Source organism: Plutella xylostella, chromosome 6 (assembly GCF_932276165.1).
Source record: "Plutella xylostella chromosome 6, ilPluXylo3.1, whole genome shotgun sequence".
Classification (NCBI taxonomy): domain Eukaryota; kingdom Metazoa; phylum Arthropoda; class Insecta; order Lepidoptera; family Plutellidae; genus Plutella; species Plutella xylostella.
In genome coordinates this window covers 8,016,231-8,037,018 of record NC_063986.1, presented here as the reverse complement: position 1 = coordinate 8,037,018, position 20,788 = coordinate 8,016,231, and the positions used below count along the sequence as shown (strand labels likewise).

Genomic DNA, 20,788 nt, shown 5'->3' with positions numbered 1-20,788 from the left:
CTGAGACCTCCGAAAATGTTCAAGTTCCTTCATATGAACATACAACTAGTGCTTCATGGCAGGCCTCAGTGATTGGCACAATTGCTACCTACGCCTCAGTCGGTTTTAAATAAATTCTGACCCTATCTCGCTTCGACCCCATCAATAAATATTTGCGCTCGATCGAACCAATATACCTACAACTACTGTAACTATTTAGATAAATTATTAGCAAGTGAAACTGGAGGCATTAATATTTACCCCAGCGCCGCCGCCGGGTGTCCAATCCATCTTGCAACAGGCACGAAAGTAAAAAAGCCGAAAATAAAGGGGAAAGACCACAAAATAATCCACTTACACCTCATAGAATCAAAGGAATGATGGTTAATTAGAAAGGTTATGTTCTCTCGACCCCACCGGCCATTACGGCCCTGCACTTCACGCCTTTTTAGGGTAAACGCACCAAATCTCGGCCGGGGGAAGGCAACAGTAAATATCGGAAAGCAATTCGATTTCATTCTATTAGATCGACTTGACTTGAGCCGGTGGCTTTACCTTGCTACGGAGGCGTGATTATTTGCTGTTATAATATATTTATCTAATAAACCGTATTAAAATATAAAATTATCGCATCTTTTCTTAAATGTACCTACCTGCTGTCGACTGTATTAAGTAATATAACAATGACAGCCCTTAGGGCGGATTCGGCCAACGTCGAGTAACTTTTTACTCGAGAGTAAACTACCAGTTACTCGCGAGTAAGCAGATTTTGCGTTCTATCAAACTTGAAACCAAGATAAGTAGCTTATCCCAAGAATAAAATGTTATACCGCCAAAATTGACCGTGTAACGAGCTTATCCGAGAGTAATTTTGTAATGGCGGCAGCACATCAGCTGATTAGAAAACCTTCATAATGACATATAAACACATCTGTCAAATCATAAACAAACTTACGATCTTACGATAAAAGGCAAAGTCTCAGAATAACAACAGCGAATAAAATATTAGAACATAAACAATTTCATACTATTATAATCCATTCAACGTAGTGTTCTTTTCTCTATGCATTCAATTAATCATGGTATAACTTGGTAGAATGCAAATGTACTTATCCCAGATATTTACTCGCGTATAAATTTTATTCCGGTATAGTTATTCTCGTGTAACGTAATGTTTGGACGAATTCACCCTTAGTAGTATAAGTCAATTGTTGTTGTGTTCATTTTTATTAATTTTAGCAGTAAATATTAAATTAGGTTTATTATATTTTCAAACCAGTACCTACGTAATATGTCAGATTATCAACTGGCACAAGAATGTCAACTGTAAAGCCAACATTATACATTATCTGACGCCAACTAGCCGACCGCAATTCATTAATCCGCCGTTTCCTTTATCCCTTGGCCCTTACAATTTGAATTTTCCTGAGCAGAAAATTACTTGGTATTTAATTACAAATGGCGTCGGGCAATCAGGGTCTCTATCCAGCATCGCGTGTCCCGCCGGCGATGCATCAGGAGACCTGGCGAGGTGTTACTATCTAGATTCAGCCAATGAGGACTCGGCATACTCTTTCTTAATTGGCACTTTCTCGCCCTGAACGTTTGTTTTTCGACTTAGGGTGTGTGCTGTAGGTAGGTAGGTATGCTAATAATGTGTGCGAATCGAGGGGAAGAGATCTTTTATAAATTATTTTAGGTACATACGAACGAAATTTAATATTGCTACCTACGTTACCTTGTTGTAAAAACATTTCTACTGGCTCCTAAAGAGATGAGCTGAAAAAGATACCGGCTAAAATAAGCCCAGTGTCACCGACAGGCAACGTAACAGGTTAACTCCTACGATCGTGATAAGCGGCACATTTGAGAAATTTAAATTGATTTCACCCATTTTCCGCGAGCTGGGCGCGAGTTAAGGTCCCACTCAATTTAATCTCTGACGCTTTGGGGCGGTAGAGCCGGGCCTTCTATTGTTCGGTAAATGAACTGCTTTCAGAGCCTTTGCATAGGTGCTATATCTGCTAGCGTAGCGGTACCGCATTAGTTGTGGACTACGGTGCTACGTAAAATGCGCGTTGATCATGGGTGTTAGTTTCGAACGGTACATAATTTATTAAGCAACGGTGTTGGTGAAATAATTACGACTAACGCAAGGCAAGAAACTTGGGAGAATGCTCCCCATTACGCTGTTTTGCTTATTTCTATCCGCTGGTAATTTATTTAAAACATTCTCCGAGCTGTTTACATAGTTCAGTTACAACAAAGGATTTTGTAATTAAGGAAGATGTATAAAGTTGGTAGCAGCTTGATTTTATGCAGTTGGAGCAATTTATTTGATAAGAATTTAAATTAAGTTTATCGCTCCGCGATCATCTTGGGGGTAATTAAATACTTCTTACCTCCATTCCTGAAGTTAAAGTAGCTATTGCAAATACAAAGTAAAATAGAATATGCTAGCTTTCCCCATTCACATGTTATCGAGTATTTCATAAATTTCATTAATATTCATACATGTATTGTATTTTCTGTATTTAAATTGGAAGAATTCATTTTAATTGCTTCTGTTCGTTAGTAACCCTGCCTGGTCCAAATCCGATATTTATTTGTTTGTATTAACAGGAAACAGATTCTATCGACAAGTAAAAACACGCAAAGCAATATTTCGAGCGGCTCCGAAAAATAAATTCCACCCGCCATCCCCCCGATGTCGTACTAACAAATTTAGGAGTGCATTATTTTCGCTTTCACAGACATCCGATACAATTAAAATCTTCTTTAATTAAGGGACGTCTACAAATCATTCGCACGTGGCGCACCGAGTTTTCCACTTCTCTATGGAGTCGCCTTAACGCGAAAAGCTTTACGTTGTGGACGCACCAATCAGAACTCAACCGTACTGCCGTTATCAAGAGTTGTTTTTGCCTCGACTAGTATTGCCATTTAAGGTCGTGCTTGCGGAAGCTTTTCGGTATCTCTTTTCACTTTATCGCTGTGTCTCCTTTATTTACTCGCACGTGAGGGATGCCCGCAATAAATAGGTGGGCACAAACATATTTGACGTTTACAAATACTTCCCAAATTGGTTTCCTTGGCGTGACTGGCCGTTATTACTGTTTACTTATTGCCTCTGCCTGATCAGAAGCCTTGCGAATTGCATCGCATACATGCTTCTCGAATCGTTCGGGGTTTACATAATCGCGTTAATAAATAAAGAGTTTTAAAGTGAAGACATTTTTCAAAGCAGTCGTCGCGGTCGACAGAAAAATTGATAGGTACATTTACATTTCTATTTCGAAATGAATGAGTCAAGCACGCACTCGCGGTCTAGTAGGAAAACATCCGACATCGAGTGGAATCGGGATTCGGCGAAAATAGATCACAGGACAAACGAGGTGCGAGGCGAAATTTCGTCCATTTTGCCGACTGAGCCCGCCGGGACTTATAATTCACATGACAAATATCAAAAGGTATAATTCATATTTGTGCTATCTCTGCAGCGGCGCTCGACGCCATCTGCGCGCGAGGGCCGGCGGCTATTGGTTCGCCATCAACCGCACCGTGATCTATTTTTGTTGGGAATAAAACATCGTGCTTTTCCACTAGGGAAATGTTTTATAAGTATCTTGTAGGGTGGATAACCACGTGTTTTAGGGGATCTTTTACACCATTTCGCCGACTCGGGGTTGCTTGCGGCGTGACGCGAATCGCAACTAGCTCGCTGATGAAACGGATCTCACATGAAATGCACGTTCATAAAGTTATTACGTAGGTACACATTAATGGGCAATTTCCCAATTTTAAAACTGTAACGCCGGAAAATAGTTGCCGCTCATGCATTATCGAGATCGAAAATTTCACGTGCCCATATAATTTTAAGCTCGTAAAGCTTGCACAATAATTCACTGGGAGCATTTGCGGAAAATGCATTTTATTGTTAAAACGTGAATTTTATTTATCGTCGACAGCCCCCGCTCGGTTTGGAGGGAGGGGGGTAGTGATTTGCAGTGCCGGCAAATGGATACCACCCTTTGGCATGGATTATTTATACTAAAGGGTAATTTACCAGGTTCATTATTGGGAAATGCAACATTTTACAATCGACGAGTATTTCACGTGCACTCATTTGCAGTTCATTAAAAATAAGCTTTTATTGCGTTGCTGGTATTTATACGTCCTTTTGCTCTTCATCATACAACTTATTTCGATTCATGACTACGTGCAAATACGCCAGTTACCTAAGTCATTACCTCTGTTTGTTATAGAAATTTATCCTCCTTTAAGCGCAGCTTGGCTTGAGGTCCATCATTATCCTTTCACTCGTCCGCGCCAATCACCCTCGGCACCTGCAAACAACACACCCGTTGAAACCACAAACGAGCAGAACAATGCCATTTTTCAATTGCGATGATTCGCTCGTTCCCAGCTAGCTATTACACGGCTAGTGCACGCGTGGAGGCGGGCCATCGATAGCCATCTGAGGAGGCGTCCGCTACCTCGGTCCCGACGCCTCGACAGTACATTACACGCTCTTTAATTACGCATGCAATTTATTTATTACTCCCATCAGATTCTTTATCACCGCCACTCGCGTGATTCAATTGCTCTAATTACCCCGCAATGCTTCCGACAAACTTATCCGCAGCCGACTCGTGTTTCAAAACGATTAAATGTGCGGAAAAAATAAAAATAAACTAAAGCTAAACTCCTTTAAAAGCTAATTTAGCCCCAATCCCGGCTAGATATCGTCTCGGGGCGACCACAATTCCCGTCTCGGTCCGTTTTTTCTCGCTGAAAAGCCAATTTGGAATGAATCACTGTAACAGAGGCGAGCATCTGCGCTAATTTACCTACGGGCGGACAGTCTAATGCGGCTGTGCACTCGTAAATATGCGGCGGCGTCGCCTGAATAACGCGCCCGGCCGCCGAATATCGAAAGCCGGCATTAGCTGGAACATCGATGTAGTAAACGGCAACGCTTTTTGGTGGCAAAAAGTCTGCACGTCCATTATTTCTGTCAAAGTGCGCGTTGAACGTGTTAACCGGTGCAATCGAAAAGAGCATACTGGAAATATAGAGCCGTTTTCAGGACGTTATTTTTTCTTGTTTCGTAGTGAAATCAGGTCATGTAAACTAGAGGTTAATATTCTCGTTTTACAATAGAACCTAACATAGCGATTTTTGTACACATAGGTAAGTAGATATTGAAGTAGAGATTCTTTATTTGAATGCATATCTACCTGAAATACTTTTTTACCAGCGTAAATATCGCCCAATTTCCACTAATAATTCTGCTATTGATAAAATATCATTACAATGTATCGAATACGTGATCATAATTATCTTCTTAATATGCAAGCTCTATTCATAACAAAAATAATATCTGGACGCGACCAGCGTTGGCAGAATCCCCGCTCTTGACCTTTCCGCTCTAGGCTAATCCCGAAATAGTTTTAATGTTATTCGTATCTTAGCTCCATGCGTTCAGTTTCGGATACATGGCTAAAACTCAGTGGGGAATATCGGATAAATTATCGCGCGTTCATTTAGGCGGGATGTTTAATCTGTCCGATGTGCGATACACTTCGCGCTCGGGGCGTTTGAATCGAATCGAAATAGAATCGATTGTTGGAAGAGAAACGAGTATTGTTCTAAAGCTAATTTACCCAGGAAATATTGTAGCCATATTTGGCGAGTTATTACTTTATCTTCTACAATAACTCTATCCTTGTAATCTTGGAAGTATAAACAAGTCAGAACATGGCATTTCGGAGGGACGATATAATTTTGTTTTTTGTATTACAATTCGTGTTTAGTGTTGGGGGCAATAGGTAGGCTGCGACATCGTTGTCGTGTCGTGTCGATATCGGTGTTATATCGGCCCACTGACGTCCGCAGTTTGCCGCGGCTGTGTCGTTACGTCATGATATACTGGGCCGTTTCGCAATTCGTTCCCTGTTCTGTTCATACATATATGGCGGCTGTTTCAAATTTTAGACATGGGACTTTATTAAAAATTTCAATGAGTTTTTGTTAGCAACGTTTAGAAGTATTTGCACCGTATTGTTGAATATACAAGCAAATTTGGTACCGCAAAATACACATCAGCACTCAAATATCACAGCAATCACTCAAAACGTAAGACCTACATTTGAGTCTACCTATAAACACTGATGTTTACTTGTTTACGGCATCAAGCGAAGAGGGTCATTATTCAATCCTATAATAGTCCTATAGTACTGCGACAGCTTTTATCAGAACGACATTTTATCAGGAGCTGGTAGATATGCAATAATGGGGGACAATGTATCAAAGGAGCTATCTAAGTTAAACGCAATTGAAGTATGGCCTCCTTTGGAGGAGGGGGGTGGCTCAAGAAAGGGGTGGGGAGGGAGGCTCTTATCGCCGAAATGCAGGCACTTCGCCCGCTTACCTTAGGATCTTTAATATTGAATATAGTTAAAGCCGCCTTAAATGTAGGCACTGTTTGACATGCTTTATGGATCCAGACATTCTTTAATATTGGGCTGCTAAAATGATTTTAAGGAGTTACGCTAAATATTAAGTACGTAAAAGTTACTATAGAAATTAAAAAAAACATTAGTTGAATACAGCTTATTTTGAGGGTAGTTTATTGGTACCTACATCCTATGTATCTTAAGGCTGTGGCTAGAGGCTTAGAGGCATGTCTACCTGTTTCCCTATCTGTATAAGTGATATCATTTATTACAAAACAACCGGGGTCCGTATTAATATAATTCTTACTCAATAATGCTAGTATGATATTAACTCAAAATTCTCTTTAAGTGCTCGAGATAGTCGCACACTTCCGAGAATAATCCACAAAAATAAATCTAACGGGTTGAAATAAAATCGATACGCGATTTGAACTAGCTTTCCTTTACTGTTATACGAATATGTTCATTTATTCATTTAGGTGGGTATAGGAAAGACTACCTAACTTTTTATAATACATATTTCCAAAACATGGGCAGATTGGGCAGACGTTCTATTAGTTTTACCCTAAAATAAAGGGAGACTTATGCCCCGCAAAAAATGTAATTGGCTAACGATGATGTAGCCTTTTTTAGTATACAGCCCCTTAAGTGCATTAAACAATGTATCCCCTCTGATGGAGATATAATATAATTTGAGTTAGATATTGGTTGATACTACTGCAAAATTACTACCTAATAAAACCTATATATATTGTTTCAAAAATGCTATAAACGTTTAACAATGTTTTGTTTTAGGACCAATATAAACGCTTCAACTTAAAAAAATATATCTTTCCGCTATACCTTCCTGCATATACGTAATATATGTTCGTTTTAAACGTAGGCAGTAAAGTACATGCTGAGCCATGTATCTCGGCTCGCTAGCAGCGTGCACCATGCGAATGAAGACATTCAATAATTTCATCCGATGCTCGCGGTTTCTTTATGCGTTTGCACTAGAAACTTCAGCTGCTTCCTACACTATATTAGTATGGCTATCACCGATAAATACTATTGCTGTTATCGATATCGCTACAATGATTTCGATAGCTGTAGCTTCGGGTTATATGAGGTTCAGCCTCTTTTCGGTACGACTAGTTTATCCTATGTTTGACGAAAACCTGTAGGAAAACCCCGATATACATTAAATTTTCGAAGTCCTACTGCTCTCATCAATCCCCTTGATCAATCTATGGTTTTAATTACATTTTAATGTCCTTAATTACAAGCCCCATCGCTACAGTATCGCGCGAAAACAAAGCACGTTTAAAACTTACAACTAAATCACTGGAAGGCATTTCGTAGGGCTCCGTAGGGTCGCCGTAACTTATGCCGGCCTGCCGAGTAGCGTGGGCGGCCTGATCTACTGCCGACGCCATATTGTTCTCTAATGACTCAATACCAACGGAAAATATCATTCTGCATAAGCTAGCCTTTAATTTTACAGGATTTGATAATTAGAATTAAAGTTGAGAGGACAATAGCTCAGAGTTACGTGTGTAGGATGGTTACTGGTTAGTCATCAGTTAGAAAAGGATTACCTATGAAGGGCGTAAAAGGAAAGATTTTCAGAGACCAAGGTAAATAAAATATTAGGTCGCATTAATTTTGGCTGTTAATATTTATTGGGTTATTAATAAATTTTCATAGGCAAATATTCCCGTCGTAAGTACCCTAATTTTACGTGCGACACAAATTACGTAAATTGAGATTTATGACAATGGCAATATTAAATGCCTTTACCACAATGTATGGCCCACAGTAGCGAACGCGTTATTCACGACAAATAACTTTAACTAAACTTAGGGAGAGAAATCTTGCTTAATTTAACTAATGGACTTAATAATTTAGGTAAAACATAAATAATGTATGTGTATCCAGAGTAATATTAAAATATTTTGCTGCTATTAGGTATGTTGGTATACTTAGGTAAATAAATTGTTCAAAGTCACTATTTATTTGAACAAAGCTTTGTCCAACATTGCCCGATTAAATACCCCAATCTAATTTACTACCAGCACCGTGCCATCAACCCTCAAATTTTGCGGTACTAATAATTCAAAGTGCTGCAATTCCATCACTGTAAATGTTGTATGTGTTCCGCCGCCACGTGACCACACAAGACGTACGGCGCCGCGCTCTAATGAAGTTTTACCACATCTCCCTCGCCCGATAGCTCTCAGGGCACACACAATAACGCTGCCTCCAACATATTACAGCCAGCAAAGATAAATAAAGAATAAATCCAGAGCGGAGCAAAAGAAAAAGAATAACTATAATGCAGTTGGCACCGGCTAGCACGGACGCAGCCGCGGACGCAATATCTCTGACGTTTCCAACAGTTATTTTCAGCTTGACCGCGTGCTGCGTTCAGAAACAGCGTTCCAGCGCATCACAGGAGCACCTCCAGGCGAAAAACAAAACAAATACAATAAATAAAAGGCGTCGTATTGTGTGAATGCGCGGAATGCGTCGCGAGATATGCTTCCGCAGCCTGCTCGATGGTCGGGGGCGATCGGCCCACCACCCTCCCGCTCCGTACAAAATTATGTACGACGAACTGGGAGTAATATATCACGGGGAGGACGTGCCAGACTAAGGAGACGGGGTATTATGGGGAGAGGACCGGTGGAATACTTAAGAACTCGGGCGACACCCCATTAAAACGCATACGTCCTGCCACATTTTTGGCCAGACGTTTTCATTTGGGGAGGTAAGCAGAATTAGATTTGGTGTACATAAATTACCCATATAGGTGGAGGAATTACGTGTAGTTTTTTATAATTATTGTGTACGTATTTTTAATGGATCATGGTAGGTAGAGACTGGTTATAGATACTTTAGTAAAGATCTGTCTCTACATTTTGAGCCAATCTAATGTAAAATTTACCTACCTACAGTTATGTTATGACATCAGTAGAATCACACCGGACGTCTGCACTTTGGTATTTACAGACGGAGCTATTTAAGAAGTAGCCAGTCCTCAAACCATTTAATATGAACACCAACTGCTAGCATAAATGATGCATCCGACCGATTTGAAATTAGGCGTGAAACAAGCGTCGCTCGATGACTACGCATCCGGAATCATAATTCGAGAATAACTCTGTTCGATACCCCCCTCCCGCCTCACGCCCCTCATACCCCCAGGTTTTTTTGGATAAACTGGAATCCCCGTCCCGCCGTTAATTCCCAAGATAGACATAATTTGGAATTGGATCCATCTATCCTCGTACCTACGAACAAAAATAAGTTAGCGCGCCTGTGTACAAGGCGAAATTTATGTGAGCGAAAAACAAAGCGGGTTGGGTATTGTAACAAGTTTTATACGAAATTCGCACACAGACATACCTACACACATCGTATATCTGTGTTTTATTATTCAATTCTATTCTTTTCATTCGTTACAGTTCCCTTTATGATTCATTCTAATCAAATTTTATAGCTAATTAATTTGTCGAAACCGCCTACTTGTAATTCTAATTTGTAAACAATACATAAAAGTCTCGTTTATTGTATGACAACACTCAAAGGTCAAGATTACAACCGTCTACAAACAAGCAATTTATTTTACGACCGACTTTACGTTTAACAGGTCATAAAGTGAGCTATAAAAATGGGCGCTCCATTCATGAAATCCTCTTATGTTTACTCAACGTTTTAAATGCAAATGACTAAAGAGACTCAGCTCTTGACGCTCCGCAGAGGTTGCACAAACAATACCTACGCATATTGCACTGTATTTTTTATTTCAACTTTGACACTTTAATCCAATTTGTTTCTTTCTATTCCGCTCTTGGGATGGGGAGAGAATTCTTAATAATTGCAATTTTTGTTTGAATTTTTCCTTATTTTATGAAAGGTGTCCCGCAAGGGTCACTTTTAGGACCAACTGTTTTCCTTATTATTATGCAGTCCCTACCTACCTGTTTTAATTTGTTTTGTCGAAAAACTGTTCAGTAGCCATTTAGGCTAAGTATGAGCTGTATTTAAATATATTATAGTTCCGATCGGGTTCAAATCACTTTCACTTGTAACAAAATGTTGAAATCAGCTGTTAGAGTCCGTAACCCATAAACGTGGACGGGACGCGTCCGTTCTCTAGCGATTCTTTTTATGGCCAACTAAGAAAATTGGCTCATTAATCTTAAAGATAAATGTCGAGTATTCGGCCCGCCTTATCAGAACACAGAATGAATGGCTACCTAACTATATAAGTATAGTTATAGCTATAGTCCACCGGGTTTTATCATGCTGGTCGCGAGGTGTATATAAATTATCTTCGACTGTTTGTGTGAATATTTTTATTAATTAAGGTTTTATAGACATTTAATTCTAAATGAGATTTAAATTATTCTTACATGTTTGATTTTTATAAAATTCAATGTAGGTACCTATTTAATATATTTTTTTACCAGCATCCTACCTTTACTACAGCGAGAATAAAATATTCTGTAAGTGTGAAAACATTACGATATGAATCATAATAAAATTTTATGATTGACTTAAAGTGCAGTTAGTGCCGAATGCAAACATTTTACAGAATTTTATTACCCAAACAACACTTTGATCTTAATTTAAAACACGGTTTTTGCTTCTTGAAATGTCTGTGTTTTGTAATTTATTGACGCTGTGCAATGAATCGTATTTGACTTGGTGCAATTTTGTTTTTACCTCCGACGGAAAAAGAGTGATATACGTAAAAGTTTAACGTGCGTTTTCATCTGTCTATGGTAGCGTATAGCTCCAAACGGCTGAAGCGTTTTTTGGTTTTCTTTTTAAGGGTCATAGCATAGTTAATGTTACCCCGAGAGATCTAGCATTTTATCAAAATCTGGTTATGATGATTTAACAGAAATACCTATAAAAATACAAAAATCAAGTAAAAATAAATATTTTTTTCAAAAGAACAGTTGCAGTAGCTAGTAGCACAAAGGATAGTGTGACAGCGCAGAGCTGAAAGTTTCCAGCATAAATCCACTAGAACGAGTTAACTAAAGTCTAGCCTGAGTTTGAACAAACTCCACCAAGAATTGTAAAGGCACGCACACCACGATACCACTATGGAGCTACTTATATCTTCCGCGGATGAAACCTGGGAACTTTTAATATAGAGCTGGATGCACTACGTCTGAAAGACAAAGGCGTCTTATATAATTGCTTTTGCAGAAACATTCCTTTTTAATAAAGGTTGCAAGTGTTATTATAAACATTTTATTTAAACGTTTGCCGTGATGTGGTTATGCTTAGAACATTTTTATATGATTGCCTTGTGCCTGTTTTGTTTCGCTGAAACATTCTTCAGATAGAGGAAAAGACGGACGCCAGCGCGCTGCGGCCGCGACAGCAATGTCGTCGGGACATGCATAAACCACTCGCCAGAACGTCTCCATTTCGCCAGATTGTCCATCTCTATCGCACATACCATCACCACATTACGCCAGACAAAGAGAACAGCGTCGTCGCCGGGTTTGTGCATCGCTTTCAATGTCTCAAAGCGCGCCGCCGCCGGACGATATCCGCATTTTTACACTTGACATGGAACTTCGGAGATAACTGCGTCTGACGATAATGCGTGTTGTGAAGCAGGCTTGATTTGAGCGAGTATCGGAAATAATTTGGAATTTATTCCGTTGAGGAAACGTGAATGAGTAGTGGGCTAGTGCGGCGATAAATCGTGTAGATGTCGCGATGTCGCGCGTCGGGTTAAAAGCTCGATAACCGACGCACCTCCCCGCTGCCCGCGCCAACAATACTCCATGCTTTGTTTTATTTCTGCTCCGGAGCGCGAGACCGACGAGATACCCGCCAAGTATTTTATGCATAAAAATATCGATATATAATTGCTTCATTACGTCGCTGTGTTGGTGAGTAAAATATGTGGGAGTCGTGCACAGGGCGTTCGCGTTTTGATGCCCGGCCGGAGCTGGTTTTGCCGGTCAAGAAGGTACGGTGTGAACACCTAACCTTGAATAAATCAATTATGAATTTGATTTAGTTTTGTATTTTAAATGTACTGATTTAGGATTCCGAGTTTAGCTATAAGTTAGGTTAGCTTAGCTCTGAATGTAGAGCCAGTAAAGGAGATATTGTTATGTATTCATCTCCCGCTCATACACTTCCATATTAAAATCTACAAATAAATAATAGATAATCTGTTTGTGAAGATCACCTATTAAATCAAGTTTGAGGGTACCTACGTAAATTCACATACATAACGAAGAGTCATAATTATGTAATATAGTATTTTCTCATGTCAAAAGTTTTTAGTAAAGCTTTTATTATACAGTAATGAGTTTCCTAAAAGGACTACCTATATGCATTACGTTACTGTAATTCGTCTTTCGATATCACGGCGCCACCCGGTGCCTTGAACCTTTTTTTGCTAGATAACTGTAAATAGTTTTTGACCGGCCGGCCGACCGGGTGTAACCGGGAATTATTTGGGACGCCCCGTATATCGCTCGCGCTCGCCTCGACAGGGCAGCTTTCTGGTGCCTGTCCGACCGAGGTGTAGTGTCGCTATCTGTGTATCGCACCAAGCCGACCGCCCGTTTGCTTTATAGCACCAGCTTAAGTGTAATATTTCACCCAACAAACCGACCCATGATTCATTCCCACTCGTACATTTTTGAACGGAGATTTCCGAACGTAATGAACTCGGATGTTTCGATAAATGAAATTTAAATACCATCAATTACCGGCCGAACTCGTTAAATACGTGTAGTTATTATAAATGTTGAGTTGTAACAAAAATAACAATATCACGAATATGGCGCGGCGCAAACCTAATTAAGGCTCGGAACAGTGGGCAATTAAAATTAATACTTGCCTCCTTAACCGGTGTCTAACCGCTTCGTTAGCGGACTGAGTTGAAATGACAAAAAAATGTATGTCGTGTACAGCAAATACTGGCTTGTAGCTGGAGGCTTGAAATTGAGCGGGCGGGCGCGCTTGCGCCGCTTGTCACTTTTAATTGGCTGAACTTGTCGACCGACTCGTTGCGATTTTTTTGCCCCTTTTCTCCCTTACCGTCATTACTCTTCGTCTCCCGTGAGAGACGTAAATTGCGAGCCGCGGAGCAGCCTTGGCGTACGGCGCACATAGGAGCGTGTTATGTTTTATTAAAATTCAAATTTCGAACGGAATTTCTAACGAATCAAATGAAGCATGCTGGGGCGTCGGACTGAGTTATTGCCGTACACGGGCTGAAAATGAAAATTGTGCTTGTTTCAATGTGGACATAAATAAACACCGGATGTACCTGGACACTGAGCATACATACAGACGTTTGATTAATTTTTGAATCCTGTGTCTATATAGATATAGGTACGTCGTATTTAGGTTATATGGTAGTAGTGATCAGTATCATTACAGAGACGGACAATCTTGATTACCAAACAACTGAATTTAGTTTAGCGTTTATAACCGTGTGTGGCGCTAGCAAAATTACATTTAGCCAAAACAGCGATAATATTCGAAGTGCGGAGCCAAACTGGCGGATAGCAACTTGGTTTATCAGAGGTCAGTAACACGACTACAAACCTATATTGTACCTATTGAAATATATTCTAAATTAGAACTTTAGGTCCTGAAATATTAACATCATCATTTTATATGTTAATGTAAGTAGGTACATAGGCTAACAACAAATCATTTCTAAATACCCAATATTGTATGTATGTAGGGTAAATAAAAATGATTATCAAAAAAACTTTGAAAAAGTATTGCTAGTTGCCGTTTAGCATTTATCAAAAATTTACACTTTTAGTGCCGGTCACAGACTAGTTTTGACACTAAACGGTTAGCGCGATGTCCAGGCGTTTACTCCATACAGATTTAACACATTCACGGCGGCGGCCGCGAGTGTTTTGTTTACATAATTCATAAGAATCGTTTATGCATATCGGCACAGTGACATGTGTAGCATTCAGTATTGTTGTAGCTACAGTTTCGTTTGTTTTGTTTGTGGTTTGTTTGAGACACATTTTTTTGGATCTGCCGTGGTTTGCAGCACCTGGGAAACAAGATAGTGTCCTATCCTCAAGTTTGCCACTAACTACACTGTATTTTAAATGCTGCCTGTTTATTCTAAACATAGTTATCTTTGAAGTAAATTATAGTTAATATAGAATAAAGCCCTAGAAAAGAAAAAGGAGAAAGGCTAATTGTTGCCAATAAAAACTGAAGACACTTATAGGTGAACAGATAAAACCACTTAATTTTGTTGCTAAGAAAACTCACATTTTCCACAGCTTAACTTACTCGAGCTAAGCCAAAAAACTGCAGCGAAAAGCTAATAACTTAAACATGGTCTTATTTATAGCTGGCTCATTAACTTGGGACCAACTTTTAGGATGCCTTCCTGCCTTTTCTTTCTTTCTTATCTGTTTATTTAGTTTTCTTTACACTAACAGGATATAGTTTAAAGTTATTTGCAATTAATTACTTGAGTTCTTACTTAAGTTTTGCTTGTGCTCTTGTAATTGTTAAGTTTCCGTGTCATCGTGGAGATAGTTTTGCTATTTATGTTGGCTGCAGTTATTTACAGTTTTAATACCTATTTAAAAACATTACCCTCCTCCTTCGGCAGTCGGGTAAAAATATATTCTACTTATAATGACATTCGGCGATGTGACGGGTGGCCGGTAGTGGCTAGATGAGGAGGACAGAGTATTGTGTGACCTCTCCTTGGCAGCAATTAACTATGACGGGCTGATGATAATGATACCTATAAGAACCTGTTTACTTTTCAACATCCATAGTTAAAATATAGAACAGAGTGTATTTTAGTGTCACAATGGGAACTACATATGAATTAATTGGCCGAAGGGTAAATGAATTAGGTAGCTAATAGCTATTTCAATTTCGAAATTAAAAGTTTGAATTTGATTATCAATATGTATTCATAAAAGCGGCCATATTCAATTGCCAAGGTTCATTCCCAACAAATTCCAATTTATTTATTTACTAAAAAGGTAAAAAGAGTTAGGTCCCTTGATTTATGGTTTGTTTAGCGTGATATACGGGTGTGCGTGGTAAAATAATATTATGCTAATGAATTTTGTTTATTTGCATATCAGCCGACGTGTCTTACGCTCCTATACGAATGCGAGTGCGAACGTAAAACGATAAATTAATACGAAATCCCCGCATTTGTAATAATACCTACCAATATACCTAATAGATTATTTATCATTTTGGGATTTATTTCTATAACTATGTAATTTATTTACAGTGCTAGTAGTTTTGTGCTGTTCATTAATTTAGTTTAATACACTTCTTTATCACACCTTTATGTAAATTTCCACCTGACCTTCTGACTCGTGTCGTGGAAAATGCTTAACATACACAATACACAATTTAAACAGATAAAGTACTCATAATAAGACGAATTCTATGCCCCGTTTAGAAGACTTAAAGGATGCTTTGACATATCTTCGGTCTTCCGAAATACTAGCTACAACTCTTTTGTAACAAAGCTAATATTGTTTGCGGAATTGTAAACATCACATAAATTGCATACTTTATCTGCACAGATACAATAATAATTACAATAATTACTGACAACAGCGAGCGTTGTCAACTTTGATAGACTTATCAAGTCGCGCTTTTAACCTCTGACTGATCTGCACTTTGATAATACCACCCATTCACTCACTGACCCCTCTTGCAATGTCGCCCCTCTATGGAAGTCTTTTAGCTTTATGGCTCACTATAAACTGGCTGTGTCATCATAAGGAGACATTTGAAATTGTGTGACAGATAGTTGGCAGAGACTTGCAGTAATCTGTAAAGTCTGTTGACTGATTGTCAACTGTTAATTGCTGTGACGATGCGACCATATCTTATCTCCGCAATGAAATTGACAGCTATTTACAATGCTAATATTGTCGAGTCGCTCCTATTTTCCAGTCAGTCCCGGACACGTTTTGAGGCTTAGGGTAGCTTGTAGATAACAGATTCCATTTAAAGTCTCATCTACTTTAGAACTTTTTAAAAACTCTTATCCATCACCCTGAAACATAAACTGCTTTAGGAGCTAACAGCCTCCCTACTTTCGTAGTGTGGCATAAATAAGCCGGATCTTGTTAAAACTCCAGAAAAAGGACCGTTTTTAAGCTGAGACGCACGACTCCCCTTAAGACGTCTTCCTGTTTCATAAATATGCAGATATGCGTTCACCTGGGCTAAAGTAGCCGAATTTAGCTACCAATTTATCGTAACAGTAATACTGTAAATACAGTCTGCCCCTCTCCCCTTGCCCACCCCTGCGTATGCTTAAATAGATTTGTGTGTTGGCGTGCTTTTGCATAAGTAGCGTTTATGCCCGCTCATTTTGTTACGCGGTTTACACAGCGAGGTGGGAACTTATAGTGATTACTGGTTATCGAATTAAATCTGGGAAATATTACTTACTTATTATTATATAAGGGACGGTTAAGTTGTATTTTTTTCAGAGATCTTAACATCTCAAGTATCTCTGTTGTAATTTGTATGTAAAGCGTGCGGGCATGTAACTCTTGTTTGTAAACTATCATACATATATAGCGCACACAAGTGTTAAAAGCTTATTAGCGTTTACAAACAACGTGTAAAACAGACTCGGATTTCGGCACCGGAATAATTTCTCGCGGACCGACATTAAATAATACGGACTAAGCTGGTTTCCAAATTAGACAGAGACAAATTGCGACCAACTTGAAGCAGGTGAAATCCGACCGAAATTACGGAAAACCTTTAATAATTGAGTTTCAAAGTTAAGTTTGTTTGTCCTCATAATTTTGCGTTATTAAGCTTTTACCTAAATCCATTAGGATTTTTTAGATTCAACAAATTATTTTTGCAATAAGTACACAGGTACCTTCTGATATGAAAAGGCGTTTTAGGGGGAGCGTTTTATCCATTGACCTAGTAAAGCCCTCTCTAATTCATAACAGTCATACTGGTGCGTAATGCGGTGTGAAAAGCAGGTGTTATAAAGGCGTATTAACGGTTACAAACAAGGTTTAAACGGCCCGGAATTCGGCCGGCCATCGTCGCTTTTGTAAATCGTGGAAGATTAGCCCCTCTGACTAGAACCGACCTAGCTTAGACCAACTTTAATCTGTAATGACTATTAAGTAAACTCGTTTGAACTTCACAAATGACTTTCTAGGTAAAAACTTCAGAAACGCTACAGTGCTACTTCAGGTTTTGTTACTGAATAACCATAACGTGACGTTTGGCTATCTAAAACTGGTGCAATGAACGGAATAATTGGTCTGCAATGGAAACCATGAAACGCTCGTACGTTTAGTAGGTTCATATAGTTTTTAAGGCGTGCCAACTTTTTCTCAGAAGCTGATCAATAATGTGAAGAGGTAAATTGAAAATGCGCGCAAGTGTTAACCACTCCGGTGCACGCGAACCGTTTGTTGTCTATTAGATACTGTGAGAAAACTCGATTATTTTTTAATTATGTTCGCTCTTATTAACTGTAAATATTAGAACGGGAGTTCGATACTTACTACGGAATGGCTTCTTCTTTAATAGAGTTGCGGAAGTTTGGAGCGTCTCCGTAAATCATGAGCCGGTTGTCTCACGTGCCCCCAGATTACTGGGCTTATCCTTTGTAAACGTAGCGGCAAGTTCGGCCATTCCCGTGACGCGCCCGAACCTAGTCCGGTGTTTTCGTTAATTCTGCGTGGAACGTTCGCGAACATTTGCATTTTGCACGCGTGATAAGTGGCCGGATTATGGGGATTCGCAGCAGGCTGTGTGTACTGAAATAAAGGGCTGTTAAACTTTTTTCCGTGGCAATTTGGGTCACCTTTGCCGTCACTCGATCCGTTTTAATGTGAGCGTAGGCTTAGGAGTTGTTTGTTCTGATTAGATGTAGGTATACTTACCTACCTACTTAAAATTATATTTAATATTTAATGTTTCATACCTAGTAAAGTATGCTTGTGGTATTTGCAGTTATATTTTTCCATGTAGTGATTAATGCAGTCCTCCGCGGCGGTTACTGCGGCTAACTTCCAAAATTTTCGCAGTAAATCCTGAGTTTCGTTCCTTCTGCCGGACATTTGGCAGCGTATTTCATCTCTGATGCAAGCTCACTGTGTAAATACTTGGCTACTGTAAGTAGTTTGTCTTGAGAATGCTCTTTTGTGCTCAGAACATAAATTGGAGATTCCTTCCTTTTTGTTGCATTGTGAAACACGGCTTGTGTCGGATCTTAGCTACTGTATCTAGCAGTTTCAAATGTATCCCTGAAAGAGATGGCAAGACATGAAATATTGAAAAGTTTTTAAAGATTGGAAGTAAAGTTTACTGTAAATAAGAGTGGGGATGCCTTTATCACTTAGTAGTCCATGCAAGCTTCAGCTAGTTTAGTAGTTTGCTTGTGAAGTGGCTTCCAACTTCGACAATATCACACGGTCTTGCCAACACTGCAGATCAACTTTGTACCTACGTTTGTAACTTTTCACGCTTTTCTCTGAATATCTAAATGTTATATCAGTCTGCTTAACTTCCTACATAGATAGGTAGGTATATTGTGTACCTACAATAAAATAGTCAGTTTAAAAAGGGGGGATAATGTTCAGGGCCATTCTAAAACCTTTTTATCTTTAGGTATTTATAATGATGCAGTAGAATCTTTTTTTTAATGTAAATATTTTTGATGAAACATTAAAATACAAAATAAATATTATGATTACAGCTACTACTACACTACTAAAATAAATTTGAAATCTACTTCTGTACTTTCTTGATCGAATCGGTCTAATAGAAAAAAAAACTTCATATTATTTCTCTAAAGTAACCTGTGTCATTTTAAGTAGGCATAAAATATGAGTTTTCTAGTAATGCTATTTATTATCTTTAGGTTGGCATTATAAGATTGGGCGCATGCGCCGTCGGCACCGGAACAACACCTCCCGTCGGCATTTTATTTTCCAGTTTTTTATATAAATCTCACGCATTTATTTCCTTATATTTCTGTTACATTCGTAAACAAGTATAACCTAAATAGTCATACTATCACATCATCAAAAGAACAGAGGAATAGGTATGTGCCTAAAGCCACTTTTGTTATGGCAAAACAAACAACTCCTTCCTATTAGCCACTGATAGATTTTGTGTGATACTGGATTAAAATATATCATTAACTGGGAAAATATTATTTAGACTTACAACTATTAATAAACAGCTAGAAATTGATTGAAGAATAATACCTAATTAGTTAGTTATGGGCTAGGATTTTGGTATAAAATATTATAAATCTTAGTGGAAATTTGTAAATGCTCACTCGTTATTATTATTTACATTTGACATAATTTTAACCCTATCAATACTCAATTAAAGACCTAAATCTCATAGGAAATAATGGAAAAACCATGATAACAAAGCCATGATACAGTGTGAACTTAGCTGGACATTGAATCTTGGCGTCCTTTTCAATATTTGTCTGATTCAACTAATTTTCTGACTGAAATTTCATGTTTCAATATATTTCACCAACGCACCACACAATCTTACACGAATATTAACTTGCAAACCCGTGAAAAACTATTAAAAACCCAAGAAAAACTCACAAAACACCAAGAAAAACACAGATACGGCACATTCACATTAGTTGAGACAGAGAGCGCCACCGTCGCAACATTCAATATGGCGATGAAATGCAGCGCGCTGATTGGTCAGCCGTCCCTTTGCCGCGAAGTTGGCTCGCAGACGCGAGCGAGACGGGCCTATTTGATGGATTAGCATTAATGGAGGATGGAAGATGTGTTTGGGGGGAAACGTTTTGTATGCCCGCGGTGAAACCGGTTTCTTTCGAGGTGTTTACGGAGTGGGTATGTGCGCTGTTATGTGCCGCGGACAGGTAGACCGGCCACCACCTATTCGTAATGATCGATTATATCGCATTTATGAGTGCAGTTTAGGCTTAAGTTTCATAAATGACTTGACTCTACTTTTACTCATGTGCATTTTTTTTGTTTCAGGTAAGATTGCGGGACTTTTGAAGTAAAATTTTGTAAAAATTACATTAAAAAAGGTAGGTCTAAATAAGTGACGATTCCGACTCACTTATGTAAATACTTATGTATTTTTGATGTTGAGGATCACAGATGTAGGTTTGATCATGTTGATTTATCCATTAATGAGTATAATTAAGGAAATAACATATACGTAAATCATAAAATAAGTAACGTACAACAAATATATCAGTAAATAATATTATGTGCTTAAATATGACGAAGATTACTAGTTACATGGGGAAAAAACACAGTGGCTGGTAAAAAATGATTTTAGCACTAAATCCA

At 38.8% G+C, this 20,788-nt stretch overlaps 1 protein-coding gene and 1 long non-coding RNA gene across 2 annotated transcripts in view; one reads left to right on the top strand and one right to left on the bottom strand.

The window, feature by feature from the left end:
* The window catches only part of LOC105386783 (homeotic protein ultrabithorax), an 87,100-nt gene that overhangs the window by 37,190 nt on the left and 29,122 nt on the right, over window positions 1–20,788 (top strand).
* Window positions 4,238–20,407, bottom strand: LOC105386782. The gene is made up of 4 exons (XR_960726.3): window positions 20,057–20,407; window positions 18,409–18,730; window positions 17,987–18,241; window positions 4,238–4,325 (listed from the first exon to the last, which is right to left on the bottom strand). It is a non-coding gene; the product is annotated as an uncharacterized LOC105386782 (long non-coding RNA).